The sequence below is a fragment of the Paralichthys olivaceus genome, chromosome 9 (assembly GCF_024713975.1).
Source record: "Paralichthys olivaceus isolate ysfri-2021 chromosome 9, ASM2471397v2, whole genome shotgun sequence".
NCBI classification, from domain to species: Eukaryota; Metazoa; Chordata; class Actinopteri; order Pleuronectiformes; family Paralichthyidae; genus Paralichthys; species Paralichthys olivaceus.
The window spans coordinates 20147840-20162852 of NC_091101.1; the positions used below are offsets into that span (position 1 = coordinate 20147840).

The 15013-nt window shown below is 38.7% G+C and overlaps 1 long non-coding RNA gene across 1 annotated transcript; it reads right to left on the minus strand.

Moving 5' to 3' along the window:
- Window positions 1-2921: 2921 nt before the first annotated feature.
- LOC138411474 (uncharacterized) lies at window positions 2922-12530 on the minus strand. The gene is made up of 2 exons (XR_011244110.1): window positions 4461-12530; window positions 2922-4313 (listed from the first exon to the last, which is right to left on the minus strand). It is a non-coding gene; the product is annotated as an uncharacterized lncRNA (long non-coding RNA).
- Between the last annotated feature and the right edge of the window lie 2483 nt (window positions 12531-15013).

Sequence of the window (15013 nt, forward strand, 5' to 3'; positions counted from 1 at the left end):
TTTTTCCAATCTTTATAATTGCAGATTGTAGATATGTCACTTGATTTGAAAAGCTGTTTTTCATTTAGAGTGTATTTATGTCACTCTTTTAAATATTAAATGATTTAGCAAGTAGAACAATAGAATAGAAAATAAGTAAATAAACAGACTTTATAATCATTGTACAAGAGAAAGTAGGGATTCCACTTCTGAAAAGTGAATCTGTATTAATTAAATTTATTGCACTTGACATAAATATAGTACATTATATTTTTCCGTTAATAGAGCACAGATTCTTTTCTTTGACCATCAGAACTCTGAATTAGTCTATTTGTTCAGTAAACATGGTATTCATGAGTTTAGGTCTTGTGTAAGTTAAGCCAATAATGAAATCCTGCCTTCCCTGTTCATTTATTAGCTTATTGACAAAACTTCACTTTTAAAAAGGACATCAAACTTCAGTCTCACCTTTTATGAAGAAATTACAGAATAAAACTGATCTGAATCTATATTTCAGTACATAAATGGAACCAGAAAGGAACAAAGCTCCAAAAGGTGTGAAGTATTGACGCAGTGCACAGTGAGGTCTGCCTCCAGAGCAGCTGCACCACAGTGATTTATTACATCACTGATATAATAAATGTTTGTCGCATTTCCAGGTCATTTGCCCACTTTGGCAGTAAAACAGTGCCACATAACAAACAGCATGCTGCTTACATTGATTGCAGGAATCAATAATGAAGGACATTTACCGATGCTTGTTAAAAGTGCTGAGATTATTTCATGGAATTTCTGACAGTGATTGATGTAATACCCTGTGTTGCACCCTTGTTACACTCCTCGCTGCCCTGCGGAAAGATGAGATGACTTTGAAGATCTTTTCACAGCCTCGATGTGATGACACACCATCATATCAATCCAGACTTTGCCTTCTGTGCCTTAGCACTGTGGCAACGTACCTTGAAGGCAGCGATAACCCTTTCATTAACTAGCTAGAGATTTCTCTCTGACTTCTTTTAGAATGGCTGCGCTTATTTTCCAATAGGACTTAATGCCCATTTGTGTTTCCAATAATAATCAGTTTCCTCTTGACAGAAAAACATCAAACTGTGTAATTTACTGAGGCCGCATAGTTTTAATAACTGCTCAATTAAGGAAAGTGCCATCACCTTTTGGATGCCAGACTCAGCATAATGGTTGAAGGCTCCATGGTTTATAAATATTTGAATTAGTGGTAATAATGATTTGGTGTAATTATAAAACATATTTCAGTGATTAAAGTCATCGAGAATGTTTAAATGTTTTAACATAGAGGCAACACAAAAATAGTTCCTCTTACTCACAGATGATGAAACACAATATGAACAATTCCAGAGTATTTAGCATATTAAGTTTAGATCGCACAATTTTCAGGTGAAAAACTGCATTAGGGATGGATGGATAACTTTATTGATCCCCAGAGGGAAATTAAATACTGTGAGACTGTAGTTGTCTGACATTTAATTTGTTGGTTTGGCCAAAACTGGTTTGTCAAAACTGCAGAAAATGTATGTGTCCATGTGTAAGTATTGTTAGCTGCAGTCTCCAGAGAAGACATATACTTGGAGTTCTCCCTCCTCCAAGGTCCATCTGTTAACTTATCTGTGGAGATGGCCACGTTTTCAGTTTCTGCAGTTTTAGCAAGTGTCGAGCTTCACTCATGTCAGAAACACTCTCAGGTATTTTCAGGACTCTCAGGTATTGAAAAATGGCTCCAAACATTTTATGTTAAATGTAATTTCCCTTCAGATATTTGTAAGTGTTTTTATGGAACAATAATAATTAAAACGCAGGAATAGATGACAGAAGAAACTTGGTCCTGTTGCAGCTTCATGAGGAATACCAGTCTAATTAAAAAGTCAGCAGACCTCCAGGCAAGTAGAAGCTGGCTTGTTGTTTTCTCCCATCTAATCTCTCTAAGACCAGATAATTAATGGTGATGTGGCAGGGGAGCCAACAGTCATTAATGGAATGGATTCGGCTTGTTTACCCAACTTACTCCTTGTCCTGTACTTTCTTAATGGGGGAATGGGTAAGGGCCAACCATCACCATGGTTATCTGATTTGCAGAGCTGTGGCATCAGTCAGAAGCTTCTTGTAAACCATCACACAGCTCAGGAGAGGAATAATGGCCATGAACTGTACATGGTGAGATGCAGGGGGGTGTCTCTGTGGGCCAGGGAAACATTCTCCATTAAGATTAGCTTTGAAGCAGTTCTCTCATTATCCAACATCCAATGTGTATCATGTGACGACAGAAACAAATATATAAAATAGTGATACAAAGAAATAAAAGAAATGCTAGAAAATAAAATAGATACAGGTCTGCTACATGGTTAAGTTTTTTAAATATTTGCTTTGTTGTAGAGGAATATATTGAGACTTGACAGCATCATCAAATCAAAACACAGGGACAGCAGTTACTAGATGCGGATTACCACACACTGTTTATCCAACCAAATTGATGGGCCCATTCATTTACTGTGTGTTTGTCAACAAGTGACAAGACTGTTTCCAGAAAGCCATTGGCTTCTCCAGTCCGACATGTAGTCTGCATATAAACAGACTGGTGTGGAGATGAGAGATGGGCCCAGGTTACATTTGCTTCTGTGGGGAGCTTGTTATTCAAATCCTCCCACAGAGCAACGATGGTTGACAGAAGCCTTGGAAGAGATGAGCTGACGCCTAGACAGTCTCACATTAGCCCTCAAGACATCACAAAGACCAACAGACCTTTGAATTGACGCAACACGAGCAATAGATACATTTTCCGGAATTTCTCATGCCTGACTTTTTAAATAAAGATTTCTAAATTTTTTACACATTTGAGATGTAGTGAGCTTAGACAACCGTCGATTAGTTTTATCATATTGAATCTTGGTGCAAAAAGTGATCTCAGAAGATGTTGTCTGGCTTTACAGCGCAAAGTATTTTATTTTCTCAGCCTGTGTCTGTTGCACAGACTTTTAACTCTGAAAAAGTCAAAACTGACCAAACATCCACAGTAACTTTCCCTGGGACGTAAAAACTGGGTCAAATTTGGCCTAAATGGACCTGCTCCTCTAAGAATAATCTTAATATTTTTCAGTGAAAAGCGAAAATGATAATCCTCAATAACCTCTAAGTAATGGGCTCCCTGGGTCTCTGCAGCAGGATGTTCTGCTCTGTGCCAAATCAGGTGGTCTTCAGATCTTCCGTTGACTGACACAAATATAGAGTCAGACACTTGATCTGCTTTTATGTTGCTGGGTTGTATAGCCTGTGCCTGGCAGCAACGTCTCATCACTCCTCTCTTTAATTGGCCTAGACGTTTGCTTCTTTTTCACTCATTTTGAATCTGTCATGTTGGCGCTGGTCAGTGGACCTCGCACTGCAGCGCCTCTGGCATTGGCTAGATTTGACTGGCTCATCGAGGGTGGAGCGTGGTTGGGGAGAAGTATCTGCAAGGCTAGTGAGCCCAAACCTCTAAAGCCTCCGTGCTGTCTCCTTATTTAGATGGCTTTTTGTCACTGTTAATTATCTTGTTTCCCTGCTGCAGTGCCACAGCAAAATAAAGAAGCAGGGGTTTGATGCCCACTCCTGCTCCTCTTTCCTGTGCTCACGACAGCCTGAAGGGACCAAAGCACTTTTTTCCCTCCTCTGTGGTTGCTAAGATGAACAGTTTCAGAGAAAACCAGGTCAATGTACTATGACTGCCTCTAAGGAGCTGAAACAACAAGATGCCATATTTCCTCAGTCCAGTGTTGCGCAGACAAATCTGAAAATTTTTACACACAGCAATGAGACGTGTGAAACATTGAGCTTTATCTAAGAACAGTACAATGAGCTTCATTCACATTTCTGTGTCAGGATGGAGAGGGTTTCATTTTGCTTCTTTCCCACGTGCGCTGGCAGAGTGCTCAGTGTTCTCTTCCTTTTTACGATATTAACCACATGAAAATGAATCACTGAGCTGGTGAAAATTCACTGGTTCATTAGCCAATGCCAATGAATCATTTGGCTACAAGCGTCCTCATTTCATTTGTTTTAAATGTTTTTTTTTCCCACTGTTAATTAATCTGTTATGCCACCCATGTCAGATTATTGTGATCAGATGTTAGTGTTGCTCCAGAAAAAACAACAGCAGCGTATAAAGCCATGCAGTTGAATATTCATATAGGATAAACCTGGTGATATCACAGAGGATGTAGTGTTATTCTCAGGGCTGGGAGAAGTGAGGATCAGATGGTAGAGGTGTTATGTGAAGAACTTGTTGGATTGATCCCAGATTTTTTTCATCTCACTCACACACACATCTGTATATGGTAAGTTAACCTTTAGTTAGTTTGTGTGTTTATACTTCGATTATTTTCATAATAAATGTTTTTTCTTTAAAGGTACAGTGTGTAGAATTGTGTGATATCTAGTGTTGAAGTTGCATGTTGCAGTTTAACACCCCTCACCTCACCCTCTCCTTCCAAACATGAAAGAGAACCTGTAGCTTCAGTTGTCATAAAAACTCAAAAGGTGTTTAGTTTGTCCAGTCTGGACTAATGTAAAAAACATGGCGGCCTCGGTAGTGAGGACCCCCTTGATGTAAATATAAAGTTTCTTTTCTGGGGTAAAGAAAACTACAAGTCATACAATTTAGATGAAACTTAATAGTGAAAACATCATGAGGATTATTCTACATTAAATTTCTGCCAATAGTTCCCTTTCACTTAAATCTCACAAACTGGACCTTTAACATACATGCTGTCTACACCAATGTGTGAATTTTGCCAACCTCTACACTGTCAAGAACTCCATATCCTTCAACTTTGCTAGGTACTAATGTGGTAATTTTGGTAATAGTTATTAATTTAATTATAAATCAGAGTTCCAAATTTGTATTCATTAATTTCATGAGACTTAATCAAGAAATTGGCTATATTTCCTTCCTTTGAAGAGTGGTGCCCGAGGTAACTTTCATCAATAAAAGTTATTATATAATATACTGCTTTTCTCCTGTCCTGTCAACATCAAAGGAAAGTGGGTCTAATACAAACATCACAGTACTTTCTGGAGACCACTATTTTTTTAACATAAATTATCAAGCAAGGACTGGAAGAACTGAGCTTAGAAATAGTATTTACCATTGGAATAGGGAGTATGCTCCATTATCTGACAAAGACAAGATTTGACAAAATAATTTTTACATGACCTAGATAACCCTCATTTACACTCAAACACAGTAGGTTTCCATCTGCTTACCGACCGAACAAAGAAGCAGTAGCGATCAAATATCAAGGGTAAAAAGAGATACAATACCAAATGGGTAAGAAGTAATAGTAGGATATTGAAATACACAGTGGATGGCGGTAAAGCACCTTGATGTTGGTTGCCAGCCTCTAATAAACTGAACAAAGAAGAAGAGGAAGTAAGAGATCTTATGCTTCACAGCTAGAGGGCTCCGTACCGTCTCATTTTTTTTTGGAATATTAATTTAAAAAAAAAAATGTTTAAACATTACCATGACATTGACGACCTTCTGCTGTGTTTGAATTCATACTTAGACATCTTTCTCTCAATTCTTCTTTTTTTCACTTTGTCAACATACTGTGTTGATATATATTACATAAACAGACAAGATATGATTTCATAACTCTGATCTGCACCTTCTGAGAGTTACATACAGAGGAAGGAGGGCACTGGTTTCCTTTCATTTATCTTATTGTGATTTTTATAATGCAATTTATCCATTGTCCATGAAATGTGCTAGCCTATGTAAAAAATACAACTTAAATTCATGTGATGGGAATTAGTTTTTCCTCATTACAGTATCCCAATTTGTTGGGAAAGAAAAAACTTACTACTACTATTATTACTTATTACTAATTACACAAAATGTAATAATGATGTATGCTTAACAGATATACAAATGTTTTTTCACATATTTTCTTTAATTCTAATCTTATTTGAACTAGATATAAGTATGTCTAATTGTGTCTAATTTACCAACCAAATACCACCTAATGCTTTTGAAAATCCTGCAGTAATGTTAAATTGTTTACATTCATTTTCCTCTGTAAACACCTTCATATTCATTCAGTCAATACAGTATCCCTCATTTGCATGGAAGGCAACGTCATTGTGTTTGATGTGACTGTTCACTCTGTTACCATCAGGCAGAAGGTAATTTATTTTAAACTATTAATAAGCTTAATAAGATATCAGAATAATAACCTTTAGTAAGGGTAACTGTTGGGGCTCTTTACTATTTTCTTTAGTGTTTAATAGTTAAACATTTGTTTATGTAGTTTTATGTTTTGTTTAATATAACTAGTTAGGTTATGCCTTTAGAATTATAATAATACAAAATAATAGTAATATTGCTTCATTTAGTTTTTTGTCACTTCTCCTTCACATAAACCTCCCGACCATATGAGAGAGTTGTGATTTGCCATGGCGGGCAGTAGGAATAAACACAGGGAACTTACCAAGCGCCAAGGTAATGTTAGGGTCCATAAAAGCCAGCTAGCATCATAAGTGAGCTAACTTTAGCATCTGTGAGCTGCCTGCAACAGATTTGTTTTTCTCCTGTGTAATGGTGGTATTTTCTCTAAAACTACAGTGTAGCTGAAAGGAAAATAAATAATACATCACTGCTTCTTTCTGGAATTTGCAGTTGTTTGATTGTGTTAAGAAACTCCACTGTTGGAAGGTGACCACTGATTTGCAAGACTGGGAAAAGTGTGGCACTGTGTTGTGCTCTGACCAGATGAATACTTTACATTCAGCATTGAAGAAATCAACACCCATTGGTGTAACGCTATTAAAAACATGAAACTGGTAGTGTCTCTTCTTAAAGGAGAAGATAGAGACCAGAAACAGTTGTGTAGCCGTCATATTCAATCACTGTTAGACTGGTTGTTATTATGAAAATAAAAAGAGTTATATTTGTACATGATGACACAGAGGGAGAGAAGTTTGCTTCATGGAGTAATGTGACAAAAATACACCAGGGACCAGAGGTGGAGTGACAGAGCAAGAGAAGAAAACATATAGATGGTGTGCTTTTTTATAGCATTTTTCTAGTTGTGATGACCACTCAAAGCACTTCAAAGTAAGGCTATGCCATTCACCCATTCATACATACAGTGCATCTGTGGGCAGACCTTTTTTTCTATCAGGGGCCATTCAGGATTCAGCATCTTTCGACTTCTGCATGCAGAGTTTGAATGGATGAAGCAATCGCTTTGCCATCCTGCAGAACAACTTGCTGGCCCTGCAGTGCCCCTTCATAAAGGGTTCATAAGGGACAGCCTTGACAAAATCAGCATCCACGGGTGGTATGACAGCTGCAGCTCCAGTGCTTGAAAAAATGGAGGTTGACTCTTCATTTGTTACAGTGTTGACGGAACTCACTTCCAAATTATCCAATGGGGAAACAATCATGAGCTCAAAGGCAGTGTTTGCATAGGAGCTGGTCTCCATTTCATCTACCATGTGAACCAATGTTATAAACTGATGTCTAAGGGCTTCACTGGGAGTAATCCTCTGCTTAGCATCAACTTGCAGACAACATTTCAGGAGGTCAAAAAATGCCATCTTATCCTTTTGCTCAAGCTGATCCTGTTCGGCTACTGTTTTTTTTTCTAAATTCTTTTCAAAAGCATTATAAACAGACTTGCTTTCATCTGGCTCTTGATGATGCTTCTTCTTGAACTCCTCAGGTGTCATCAGTCTCCACCCTATTTTTTTTTTTTTTGTGAAAAACAACTTGGTGTATTTTCCAGCAGCCAGCAAATGGTCTGCTGGCTGACCCACCAGGTCGACCAAATTTTTCATCCACCCATACATACAATCATGAGGGAAGGGGCTGTCAGTCACATAGAGAAAGAGCATGAGGCAACCCAGTGACCAGATATCAACAGCTTCGGTCAAGGGGAGGCCCAACATGACTTCTGGAGCCCTGAACAGAGGATTCTGCATCGGCATTCCAACTTTCACGTCACTTGCTGGAATGGCCAGACCAAAATCTATCAGCCTGATCTTGAATGGTTTATCCTTGTGATTGACAAGCATTACGTTGTCAATTTTTAAGTCTCCATGTATGATGCCAAGACTTTTGAGAGCCTCTAGACTGACCAGTAGCTGGTGGACCACAGGGCGAATTTCATTGAGACTCAGGGGCAACCAGTTCCTTTTTTGCATCAGGTCGTGAAGGCTAAGGTCTAGCATTTCAAAGACAATACAGGAGAGGTGTTTGTGCTTAAAACTGTTTTGGAATTTCACAATGTTCTTTTTGTCTGAATCAAGGACACTGATCGCTTTTAAAATCTTCAATTCCTTAGAGACTATTTCGTCATCCGCGATTTGACATTTTATTGCCACTATTTCGGCAGTGTCTAAATTGAAACACTTGGCAACTTTGCCAAAACACCCCTTACCATGTATGTCCATGACCACGTAGCCCGAGGTATTGTTGTATATAATATCGTTCTTCGCAACATTAACTGTATTTAACTTTGGGTTTGTTGACACTGTAGAAGACAATGTGGAAGACAATGTGGAAGACATCGTGGAAGACATCGTGGAAGACATCGCCTTTGAAATTTGTTAAATAATGATGATTTTTGGTTTTCCTGAAATGGTTTGTCCGTAAATGACTTCCTTCTTCTTTCTCTTTGTTCGGTGTGGCAACCAACTAGCCATATACCGCTTGTATGTGTCTTTCATGTCAACATCAGAGGAAAGTGTCTTTAATACATACATCAGTAAAAGTAAGGGTTACTTACTGAAGACCACTTGATGTTTGTAGGTCTGACTAGACGCACAGAGTGAGTGCTCCTGTCTCTCACTCACTCACACATACACCCAAACCACATAATTAACATTGTGTTTTACTTTGTGTAGAAATAAAAAATACAGCGGTAAACATTTTAATCTATGGACAGGCTGATTATCCTTCTCCTTTTTTACAGCAGTAATGGCGCCTGTGTCTGGGTCGTTTCCTGTCTTGAAAGGTTGATTCTCTCAGTGCCATCCTGCAAAATGAATTCCAATTATTTCCGTGTATTGAAATTGTAATGCATTTCCACTGTGAGTTCTGTTTAAAGCCTTTTCTCTTGTTATCTACTCTATCCATCCCTTCTGAAAGAGAGAAATAGCAAAAAAAAGAACAGCTTTGAATTCATAACTAAGTGGTCTCAATGGGAGTCTTATTTATTTCTCGCAGCTTTTATGTGATTGCGAATTTCATTCAGAGGGTCAAACTAACAAGGGAGGAGACACTCTGGAGGGGTAGACAGGGAACTATTGAAACAAAAGGTGTAGAGAATTTTGTTTGTTTTAAGTGACACAAGCTTCTTTCAGACATACACTGAAGTCCAAAATGTCCCCTGAAATTATCTGTAGAGGCTGTATGTCCAAACGTTTTTCCATTGTAAAATCTGTGGATAATTTCTGGGTGAGCCAACGTGAAAATTCAGCAGAACAATACAAAAAAGGATGCACAGCGAGTGGACATGTTGATGCAAAACGCAAAACTAAAAAAAAAAAAAAGAGTTGTCATACATGTAAGTCACAGACAAAGGTGTCAACTTGGAAATTCACTAAGATTCGAGAGCTCTTGACAATAAGGTCCGACCCTGGTGTTGATTTGCTGCAAACAAAAACATGTGATCCCCTCAGTGGAATTATTAAGTGACAATCTGCCTGCTGCACAACCTGTTGTCTTCAACACGCCTGACTGGAGAATCTCCTGCTGCGTTTTTCATGTAGGGACCATAAACCTTGAACATTTTATATCTGAAAACAGCTAATGTGACTCTGTTGGTTTTTGAAACTTCACTCAAGAATGAAAAGTTGACTGAACATTACTTTAGTGCTCTCTGTCGCTATGAATGTAACCTTGGCTGTCCATTTTTTGTTACATTGTCTTAAACATTTGAAAAGTTGATGATAAATTCTCTGAGGACAAAGTGGACAGCCGACAGGCAGAGAAGCCATCTGTTTGTCCTGCAGCAGCTCCGACTCACTGAGGAACACGCCACTTCTTTTCTCTTTGTTGCGCAGCTACTTTAATAATGATTCACTTTGCCTTCTGTTCTCGCTCCCACAAAATTACTCACTGCTTTTCCTCAGGATGTGCTCTCCAGAATTCAAGGCATCTGAATAAATCACGTAAATTACTGTCCTTATTTGTGCACACGTGACAAGTGGACTGAGCTGCACTTACCGCTGGGTCGGCTGCATAGTTACCGCTGGGAGTTAAAGGTACAGTGTGTAGAATTTAGTGATATCGAGTGTTGAAATTGCATGTTGCAGCTGAGCACCCCTCACTTCACCCTCTCCTTCCAAACATGAAAAAGAACCTGTGGTAGCTTCAGTTGTCATAAAAATTCAAAAGGTGTTTAGTTTGTCCAGTCTGGACTACAGTAAAAAAAACATGGCGGCCTCAGTAGAGAGGAGCCCCTCGATGCAAATATGAAGTATTTAAATATAAACTGTCTTTTCTGGGGTAAAGAAAACTACAATTCATAAAATTTAGATGAAACGAACTAACTGAAAACATCATGAGGATTTTTCTACATTAGATTTCTGCCAATAGATCCCTCTCACCTAAATCTTACACACTGGACTTTTAAACAGTGATATGCAATCAAATCATTTATAACAGAGACAATAGGATCACACCAGCCATGAACTGAGTAGACATTACTACATGATGAGTATGCATGATGAAGTATGCATCTGTCAGGTCACACCCATCTTTGTTCATGGCCCCAACATTTTAATTTCCCTGAGGAAGTCTTCCCAAATGGATCAATAAAGTTCCATCTAATCTAACATTGATTTCAACTAACCACCTGAAAAGTTTTGCAAAAGCAAAGTGCATGTTTCTGACACTATCTCTGTGACAAAGACAGAAATATAAACCATATAAACCTGTCAAAGAACTCAAATCCTCCTCTGTGATAGTTCCTACTACAGCTGTCTCCAGGACACACACAAGCACAAACACACAAATTGAAATACCAGTCACACTACAGCAGGTTATACAAAAGAAGAAAAGCCTGTGTTGAAGTGCCACAGTTATTAGTTTAAACATGTTTTAAAGAAAAGTAGCATTTTGGAATTGATCATGTTGGTTATTATCAAGCAAAAATTCTGAATATTTCAAGGTTTCAGCTTCTTTGATGTTCTTTAGTCCTGCTTTGATGAGCTTTATATCAGTGTTGATTCATTTACTGTAAATAGTTATTTTTATCTGTCAATCTGCCTAAAACGTGATAAACCAGTTAATCATTTGGTAAAAACAGGTAAAAATATCCATCTTAATATCAAAGCCCTTACATTAGATAAACTGAGCGAAACATTAACCTGAACTGAAATAAGAGTTGCCAGGTATTGAGTAAATGGGCATCTTGCTGTATCGATATAACGGTAAAGCCAGACATGATCATATTATTTGTATTATTACACGATTCCAAGTTGATAAAAGATTAGATTGAGGTATCACCCAACCCTAGAAAGCACTTGGTTTAAATTATGATTTATTATATTCGTTTTATTTCCTGTCGTTAAAAATAATGTTGTGGTAAAATAGTTTGGCGTTAAATATATTAGGATGTTTGAATTTGAAGTGTCAGAGCATCTTTGCAGAAGTGAAAGCTCCGACTCACAGGAATGACAAGCAGCCATCTGGTGATCCTTCTCCCCAAGCTTATTCACTAACTGCACACTGGAATAGCTTTAAAAAGAGAGTCTCTTCTTTTGAAGAAAGCCTTTTGGCACTAAAGCTCTCCCTTGTGTCATTACTGAGGGTTATAACTCATTCTGATTCAGATTTAATCATACGTTAATCGTGACACTCGTATGGAAAAAAAAGAACTTAAGCTCATTGTGTTTCCTGCCTGAGTGACGGAAAAAACGCCACAGAGGGTCTAGAGAGGAAGCAGTGCCACAGTGGGGTGGGGAGGATTAGTTCTTTGGTGAAGGCAAAATCAGACAACAATAGCAAATGTGCTGGTGGTGTGCTGCGGGGTGGTCATCTGTCAGGAGCAGTGCCGGGCTGTGTGTGGATTTTTGTAGCCCTTGCCATCATTGAAGCTGCATGTGATGTGATATGATGTGGTCATTTCCTCATAAATAACCAATACAAAGAAAATTAAATACACTTGTAATCATGGGAGTTGTCGTCTTCACCATCATTGGCATAACCATTAATGTAAATAAGTGTGTGTGTGAGAGAGAGAGATAGCAAGAGCAAGCGAGCGAGTATAACTACAGCCCTTTTGAGGTTTCAAACGAAAACCAGTGTGGCCCGGGCATGAAAAGAATAAAAGTGACCTATTACCCTATTATCTTGAATAAAGTTGGGGATTTTCTGGGTTTGAACATTGTTGGAAACATTTTGGATGATATAAGTACACAAGTCAACATATCACAAATGTACTAAAGTTTTGTGATCTGAATGAGTGAATATTAAAGTCCCTGAAAACCTGATTAAAGATGTTTTTCCCTGACATTAAATATTCAAAACAAACAAACAGCAATGTAAAAAAAAGAAAAAAGAAGAAAACCCTTGTTTATTAAGCATTTCAAATTCAAAAACTTCTTTCCCAGGGCTGTGTGGGTGCAGTTTGGAAGTATGTGACATCCCGCCCACTTGAAAGCAGTGTGATAAACAGAGCCCGATGAGAACCTGATCGAGAAAACAGGTTTTCAGGGCGATCAGGGACACGTCACTCAAGAACAGTCGCCCACCTGTTCCCGAGAAGAAATATAATCAGTCAAAATATTTTAAAGCCCCTGTGTCTGCGAACAACTTGAAAGGGCTTGAAAATTATGTGATTTGTTTGGTATTGTCTACATCAGCTATATACTTAATGTGAAGGATATCTTAGTGACAGTAAATATAAATCCTTCTCTATTTCTCTGAGAAAAGTGATGTCAGCATTGAAATGTGTTGTATATTGTACATTTATATTGATCTTTTAGATGCTGAAAATGTCACAGATGCTGTGTAGCTGATGTGACTGAAACTGATGCAGTGGAAAACACTGGACACAGCAATAAGAGAAGAATGAGAGAAAACTAAATGGAAAACTCAAAGCTAGTGTTACATGTATAGGGGGTAATATGAGAGACACATGGTAATTCTAGTATTTTGTGCTAGCGTAGCTTTATTCAATCACTGCAGCTATGTTTCAAAGAAGAAATCTAATGTCTTTGGGTGACATTTTTCCAACAATATTTCAAGTCATTGTGTTTGTGTCGTTACGGTGGCCGAGACAATAGTGCTTTAACAGAAAACACCAGTGCAAGAACCATCACACAACCGCAAAAGCCACACAACAGAAACACAATGGAGTGACAATGAAAGAAGCAGCGGTACTTCCTGCGGTTGTATAGGTCAAGTGAGACGTTGTTTATGACTTACTATGCAGCCTGCCACCAGGGGGCGATCAAGATGATTTAGATTCACTTTATGTAAAGTCATCAGTTTTTTTTTTACGGTAAAGGCACCCCACCTCTCGCCCAATCTTAGATGGGACTGGCTCCAGGCTTCGTGCCACCCTCAAAGGATAAGCAGTCCACATAATGGATGGATAGGTGGATTTTAGACTCTATACCGACCCTCTCTCTCGGTGTTGAGGCCTTTTGGAGCCAGATTCCCGGTCCTCACTCCTCTGCTCTCATTAACCAAACCTCTCGAACGCAAACCCCACATTGGTGTAAATGAGACGTCCTATCAACAGACTGCAAATGGCTTCACCCACAATAAAACCAACAGCTTAATCTCTTAACAGCCATTATCATAACAGCATCTGTGTAACGCTGACATGACATGCTGTAACAATGATACAGCTCTGTTTCATATAGCCAAGGTCCCCTTGTAGCTCAGACTAATTGTTGCCATGATAACCAGAGAGGTATGACCATATCCTTTATTATGGGATGAAAATAGCAGTGAGGGCAGATGGGAAATTGTGTTTCAGCCCACAGGATTAGACTTTACGGGACCTTTGGGACACCAGAGCAGCACATGGCTTTGAGGGTCCAGCCTCTTGAGTTTGTGGCCCCCTACCATGAGCTGCACTCAGATTAATTAAACCAGGTTTTTCTGCCTCATTCAAAGGGCACATGTGCGAGCATTGTGACGCACATGTCTGTGGACACACACACACAGAACATGACATCGACTGGTTTTAACGTGACCTTATCTGCTGCCATGTTATCTTTTAGGGCACATCCACAAGCATGCATGCAAAATGCAGCTGCGGCCTGGGCCTTTGACAGCAGAGAACAGATTACATGGCAAAGCAAAGATTTATTAGTAGAGTTTAATGGAATAAAGATGAGTGGATGTGGGATTTAAATAAATTAACCTTCAGTGGATTCCCTGAGGCCTGCAGGAATGACAGAGGAGGGCTGAGAAGGAATTTTCTCCTTGTCACCCGATGTAATGAATACTGATGACATGATTCTGGCCTGAATGCACTCTTGATCTTGTTCAACCTATAAGTAAACATGAGCTTGTGTGAATGGACAGGAGATACCTAATGATGAAGGGGAGACTGAACAAAATCAACAACATAAGCGTTGATATATTCAGGATGCTGATGCTGAATGCTTAACCAAGACAGAGCCAAACATCCATATTTGTGGCTGCGCATGTGTCTGTGAAGTCATCATTTGCTCCATGAAACTGTGATAAAACCAGAGCATGTGGCAAAGTTGTGAGGGAATGGTGTGGTGTGGAATCAGAGTGAATTCACAACACAGGCTCGTAGGCACAGTGCATAACAATGACATTTCTAAAAACCTGCATGCAAAAATGTAAAATAACAAATCGCCTAGGAAGTAAGCTTAAAAATGTAAAACTTCAGTGAACATGTGGAAAAAGTGGCCAAAAATGTTCTTTACAGGACAGACACATAGTGATGTCTTTTTAAATGAAGCTCATTTTAAAATGCTACTTTCAGCTGCTTCTTTCTTAACAGCCAGTGTTTTAATAACCTTCACT